At 30.2% G+C, this 7,450-nt stretch overlaps 1 long non-coding RNA gene across 1 annotated transcript; it reads right to left on the bottom strand.

Moving 5' to 3' along the window:
- Window positions 1–541: 541 nt before the first annotated feature.
- Window positions 542–2,550, bottom strand: LOC139904396 (uncharacterized). The gene is made up of 4 exons (XR_011778779.1): window positions 2,366–2,550; window positions 1,829–1,984; window positions 745–843; window positions 542–668 (listed from the first exon to the last, which is right to left on the bottom strand). It is a non-coding gene; the product is annotated as an uncharacterized lncRNA (long non-coding RNA).
- Between the last annotated feature and the right edge of the window lie 4,900 nt (window positions 2,551–7,450).

Below are 7,450 nucleotides of genomic sequence, written 5' to 3'. Positions count from 1 at the left end.
AAAAGCTTTAAATTGATCAATTATCGTAGGAGAAAGGAAAATTGGAGTGGCAAAATTGGTTTTTCACACCCACTGTCATTTGATGTGAATCCCACGATCAAAGAAGGAATAGGTTAAGAATAGGTTTTTTGCTCCTCTTCTGAATAACTACATTGGTCTAGTGACTATGTGGGTTACAATCAGACACTTTGTCGCTGGATAATTAGCATTGTACCTTGATTATAGCCCAACTAGAATACTCAAGTTGTCACTGCCTATGTGAGTTATCCGGAAGCTAGGAGTATTTTCTCGTCAACATTCGAGTACCGAGTTTCCTTCTTAGTCTTTAGCATAATTGTAATTATCTTTTCAGCTTTCGAGCTTTTGTAATGTATGTGTCGAGTCGATTTAATAGGGAACCAGTTTTGGTCAGTATCTATTTGGTCCTTATCTCTTGTATCATTCTTTTTAATTAATAAAACAAGCGTTTGGCCAGACGCGCGTTGCAGCGACCACCTACTTTTTTTTTGTATTGAATGCACGACTACGAATTTACAAAACGTTGCTGGAGTTGGTTAAGGTGCATCATATCTTTGTCTCGTTTAGCAAAAGAATTGAATAAAACAGTGCAAATTCACAAAAGAGGGCTCAAATTGCTTCATCTTTATATTGAGATGCTTCATTTTCGCCTGTTGAAGTTTATTTTGTTGGATTATATTTTTTTCCATAATATGTATGGTTATGATTAGTGTGGAGTTACTTTACCTCGGTCGTTAAAAAGTGCAAATTTTGCTTTTGGTTGTAAACGGTGGCTAGGCAACACTTTTTCTTCAATTACCGATGCTTCCGCTGCTGGTGTGTTTCCTGTTATGTCACATGTTTGTGGTAAAAAGGTACTAATTAGTCGTTACTACCACGATTCAAGGTATATGTGCGCAAACAGTGATATGTGAACAAACTTATGTGTAATACAATTATAAGTCCTAAAGCTACATGGCACAATTATAAGTTATTTGGCATATAAACACATTAGACACGATCCTTTTGCAAACAACATTTTATTATAAGCGAAAGCCCTTAGTCCTAAAGTTACATGTCACAAAATAAGTGTGGAAATATCGATAGTGAACAAAGACAATATGATTGAAAACAATATGTCCTAAAGGTACATACACGAGTTATGCTCATCCTGCATAAAAGACACGCATAGTTACCTAAATATATTGCAATACCTTTACAAATGCAAGACCTTAAGCACAGCAAGTTCAACAACGACTGTAGTAAATAACAAAAATCAAAAAATCAATTAAAGAGCGTGAAAGAACAAACATTATTTTGCGATATATTATGCCCTTAAAAAAAGACCTTCAATTGTAGTTATAAGGAACCTGCAATATGAGAAAACTAAGAATAAAAAGGAAATGACAAAAGTTCAACATGGAATCAAAAGTAAAAATCACACAAAAGTTATTAACATAACAAAATTATAAATAACCCATATATGCAGTAAAACATAAATCATTCTCATCCATCTTGGACTTTCAACATACAGCAGCAGCAACAATAAGATAAATTACAAAAAAAAATAAAAGACTAACATCAAACCACTACACATTTCACATATATAAACCAAAACTATAAGTAACAAAGAGTGAGAACCTAAGTATATTACAATACCATTTCAAATGCAATATTTTAAGCGTAATCAAAAAACACAAACAGATTAATAATGTTGGTAGTCATCGAGCACAAACATCAAAGGATTATATATATTAATTTTCTTTTACTCATTCATTCATTCATTCATTAGTGGAGTAATAAATCAATACAAAAAGCAATAGATACTCACCGATTAATTTCGCTACACCGATTAATTAACAGAAAAGGAAGACGAAAACAACATGAACTAGATAAAGATTGAGGCGTCGCACTTCGTCGGGCCCCAATTGCACGATGAACGTACTTGGCATAAGATATGATGTTGTCATGACTATAAGTTCATTCTCTGCATTTAATTTAAGATAAGATTCACATAAATGTAGGTAAAGCAAAAGATAAAAACAGGTTAAATTGATTAAAAATCTATATTCATTCACATTACATATACAAAATAATAATCTATATTTAATAAAATTATCAAAACTTTCCATGCCTAATTTACAGCATACTATTCCAAGAGCTTGTAACAACATTCAGATTAGGCCTAAAAAGAATCATTTTAGTAATCTAATTAACTGAAATTCTCAAACTACAAATAATCAATTCACACATATACAATTTCGGTTCACCGATTAATAAATTCAATTAATATCAAAGAAATCAATAGAACATATAAATTTTAATATCAAAGAAACTTTGAAAAATTAACAATTTGAATAAATCAAACCTTAGTTCTAGCGGAAGAAGCGATTGCATAAGTTGGTAAGACCGGACTCAAACACTAAGAAGCCGGTGGTGCTTACGTCAGAGACGATCGGTAAGGAAGCCGTGGGTTGTTGCGCCGGCGATGTAAACGAAGGCGGTGATGACAGTGACGTGACGGTAGTAAGCTGCTCCAAGGATTTGTTTTTTTTTTTTTTTTTTTTTAGGGTGGGAGGGGGTGTATGGTTTTCTTTATTTTGAGTGTATATATATATATATATATATATATATATATATATATATATATATATATATATATATATATATACACACTAGTGAAATGACCCGTGGAATCACGGGTTTGTTTAAATAAAACAGTTTAACGACGTTTTTTTGTATTAAGTGAACATAAATGCTAAAGGCTTTTAATTTAACGACTCGTGAAATCACATATTCCGACTAGGAAACTTGTCATTGTTTTTACAAACATATTGATATACTTAAATTAGTCAGAATAAATGAACTACATTTATTCTCCCACCACTTACTTTCAATTTTGATCACAATTATTATTTTTCTTATCATAAAATTTACATTACAACATTTTATTAAGACGTGTATTTCGCATACATATGTAACGTAATTAATCTCGTAAAGAAAACATATATTTGAATAATAATAATAATATAATAATACTCCCTCCGTCCGACTACAAGTTTTAGAAAATTTCACTAACTTCATTCTCCACCAATCAGAAATCTTCTCTCTCCAGAATAACCTCTTCTGATTGATTGAAATATCAAGTAGATACTTGAAATGGGACAGCCCAAAATAGAAATGTGAATAATTATTATTTTCATTAATGTAGTAATATCGTTGTATATGTATGTAAATCAGTATTGTTATCTCATCATATTGTTAGTCAAAACAATAACTGAAGTGCTACTGGTGATGTGAGCAAAAGAAGTAAACAATTATAATTAGTTAGATATACATATCAATTTTTTGATGAAACGTGATTTATAGTATCCGTAGCCTATCAATTAAGAGAAACTAACAACAATAAAAAAAAATTCAGTCAGCTAAAGATATATAAAGATAACTAATAGTGATCACATTATATATTCTCACCTTATAATAGCTTTATACCGTTGAGGAGAATTAGATTATTATCATGTATCGATTATGGTAGTTAATATCATAGTACATAGCTCGAAAAAGAAAAAAAAAAGCAAGCATGAATAATTGCCGCTAAAAAAATTAAGGCATAAAGACGTATCACATTAAGATTGAATAAATGAGTAAATATGTTGAGTTTATATGTTTAAAATGGGCTCATATAATATATCATATTTAATTGGGTAAATATGTTATTATTAAAGTTAAGAAGGGTATATATGATAAAATTTTTAAATAAATAATAAAATATTTAATTAATGTTAATGACATCAACAAGATGGCTTAGATTTTTTTCTTTTTATTTTTGATTTTTTCTTAACAAATGAAATAGCATAATAATGACATCATCATTTTAGAATTTTAATAGAAATATATATATATATATATATATATATATATATATATATATATATATATATATATATATATATATATATATAGTGGTAGGATCAAGAGGGAAGTTGGAATGTCCCGTTCTTATTGATTAAAAAAGTTCCATATTAATTGATTTCGTTGCGAGGTTTTGACCTCTGTATGAGACGTTTTTCAAAGACTGCATTCATTTTAAAACAAACCATAACCTTTATTTCATCAATAAAGGTTTAAAAAGCTTTACGTAGATTATCAAATAATGATAATCTAAAATATCCTGTTTACACACGACCATTACATAATGGTTTACAATACAAATATGTTACAACAAAAATAAGTTTCTTGAATGCAGTTTTTACACAATATCATACAAGCATGGACTCCAAATCTCGTCCTTATTTAAGTATGCGACAGCGGAAGCTCTTAATAATCACCTGAGAATAAACATGCTTAAAACGTCAACAAAAATGTTGGTGAGTTATAGGTTTAACCTATATATATCAAATCATAATAATAGACCACAAGATTTCATATTTCAATACACATCCCATACATAGAGATAAAAATCATTCATATGGTGAACACCTGGTAACCGACATTAACAAGATGCATAAATAAGAATATCCCCATCATTCCGGGACACCCTTCGGATATGATATAAATTTCGAAGTACTAAAGCATCCGGTACTTTGGATGGGGCTTGTTGGGCCCGATAGATCTATCTTTAGGATTCGCGTCAATTAGGGTGTCTGTTCCCTAATTCTTAGATTACCAGAATTCTTAGATTACCAGACTTAATAAAAAGGGGCATATTCGATTTCGATAATTCAACCATAGAATGTAGTTTCACGTACTTGTGTCTATTTTGTAAATCATTTATAAAACCTGCATGTATTCTCATCTCAAAAATATTAGATTTTAAAAGTGGGACTATAACTCACTTTCACAGATTTTTACTTCGTCGGGAAGTAAGACTTGGCCACTGGTTGATTCACGAACCTATAACAATATATACATATATATCAAAGTATGTTCAAAATATATTTACAACACTTTTAATATATTTTGATGTTTTAAGTTTATTAAGTCAGCTGTCCTCGTTAGTAACCTACAACTAGTTGTCCACAGTTAGATGTACAGAAATAAATCGATAAATATTATCTTGAATCAATCCACGACCCAGTGTATACGTATCTCAGTATTGATCACAACTCAAACTATATATATTTTGGAATCAACCTCAACCCTGTATAGCTAACTCCAACATTCACATATAGAGTGTCTATGGTTGTTCCGAAATATATATAGATGTGTCGACATGATAGGTCGAAACATTGTATACGTGTCTATGGTATCTCAAGATTACATAATATACAATACAAGTTGATTAAGTTATGGTTGGAATAGATTTGTTACCAATTTTCACGTAGCTAAAATGAGAAAAATTATCCAATCTTGTTTTACCCATAACTTCTTCATTTTAAATCCGTTTTGAGTGAATTAAATTGATATGGTTTCATATTGAACTCTATTTTATGAATCTAAACAGAAAAAGTATAGGTTTATAGTCGGAAAAATAAGTTACAAGTCGTTTTTGTAAAGGTAGTCATTTCAGTCGAAAGAACGACGTCTAGATGACCATTTTAGAAAACATACTTCCACTTTGAGTTTAACCATAATTTTTGGATATAGTTTCATGTTCATAATAAAAATCATTTTCTCAGAATAACAACTTTTAAATCAAAGTTTATCATAGTTTTTAATTAACTAACCCAAAACAGCCCGCGGTGTTACTACGACGGCGTAAATCCGGTTTTACGGTGTTTTTCGTGTTTCCAGGTTTTAAATCATTAAGTTAGCATATCATATAGATATAGAACATGTGTTTAGTTTATTTTAAAAGTCAAGTTAGAAGGATTAACTTTTGTTTGCGAACAAGTTTAGAATTAACTAAACTATGTTCTAGTGATTACAAGTTTAAACCTTCGAATAAGATAGCTTTATATGTATGAATCGAATGATGTTATGAACATCATTACTACCTTAAGTTCCTTGGATAAACCTACTGGAAAAGAGAAAAATGGATCTAGCTTCAATGGATCCTTGGATGGCTCGAAGTTCTTGAAGCAGAATCATGACACGAAAACAAGTTCAAGTAAGATCATCACTTGAAATAAGATTGTTATAGTTATAGAAATTGAACCAAAGTTTGAATATGATTATTACCTTGTATTAGAATGATAACCTACTGTAATAAACAAAGATTTCTTGAGGTTGGATGATCACCTTACAAGATTGGAAGTGAGCTAGCAAACTTGAAAGTATTCTTGATTTTATGAAACTAGAACTTTTGGAATTTATGAAGAACACTTAGAACTTGAAGATAGAACTTGAGAGAGATCAATTAGATGAAGAAAATTGAAGAATGAAAGTGTTTGTAGGTGTTTTTGGTCGTTGGTGTATGGATTAGATATAAAGGATATGTTATTTTGTTTTCATGTAAATAAGTCATGAATGATTACTCATATTTTTGTAATTTTATGAGATATTTCATGCTAGTTTCCAAATGATGGTTCCCACATGTGTTAGGTGACTCACATGAGCTGCTAAGAGCTGATCATTGGAGTGTATATACCAATAGTACATACATCTAAAAGCTGTGTATTGTACGAGTACGAATACGGGTGCATACGAGTAGAATTGTTGATGAAACTGAACGAGGATGTAATTGTAAGCATTTTTGTTAAGTAGAAGTATTTTGATAAGTTTCTTGAAGTCTTTCAAAAGTGTATGAATACATATTAAAACACTACATGTATATTCATTTTAACTGAGTCGTTAACTCATCGTTAGTCGTTACATGTAAATGTTGTTTTGAAACCTTTAGGTTAACGATCTTGTTAAATGTTGTTAACCCAATGTTTATAATATCAAAAGAGATTTTAAATTATTATATTATCATGATATTATGATGTACGAATATCTCTTAATATGATATATATACATTAAATGTCGTTACAACGATAATCGTTACATATATGTCTCGTTTCAAAATCATTAAGTTAGTAGTCTTGTTTTTACATATGTAGTTCATTGTTAATATAATTAATGATATGTTTACTTATCATAATATCATGTTAACTATATATATAACCATATATATGTCATCATATAGTTTTTACAAGTTTTAACGTTCGTGAATCACCGCTCAACTTGGGTGGTCAATTGTCTATATGAAACCTATTTCAATTAATCAAGTCTTAACAAGTTTGATTTCTTAACATGTTGGAAACATTTAATCATGTAAATATCAATCTCAATTAATATATATAAACATGGAAAAGTTCGGGTACTACAGTACCTACCCGTTAAATAAATTTCGTCCCGAAATTTTAAGCTGTTGAAGGTGTTGACGAATCTTCTGGAAATAGATGCGGGTATTTCTTCTTCATCTGATCTTCATGCTCCCAGGTGAACTCGGGTCCTCTACGAGCATTCCATCGAACCTTAACAATTGGTATCTTGTTTTGCTTAAGTCTTTTAACCTCACGATCCATTA

The sequence above is a fragment of the Rutidosis leptorrhynchoides genome, chromosome 4, assembly GCF_046630445.1.
Source record: "Rutidosis leptorrhynchoides isolate AG116_Rl617_1_P2 chromosome 4, CSIRO_AGI_Rlap_v1, whole genome shotgun sequence".
NCBI classification, from domain to species: domain Eukaryota; kingdom Viridiplantae; phylum Streptophyta; class Magnoliopsida; order Asterales; family Asteraceae; genus Rutidosis; species Rutidosis leptorrhynchoides.
The sequence above is the reverse complement of the archived record's forward strand: the minus strand, read 5'-3'. Positions and strand labels throughout refer to the sequence as shown.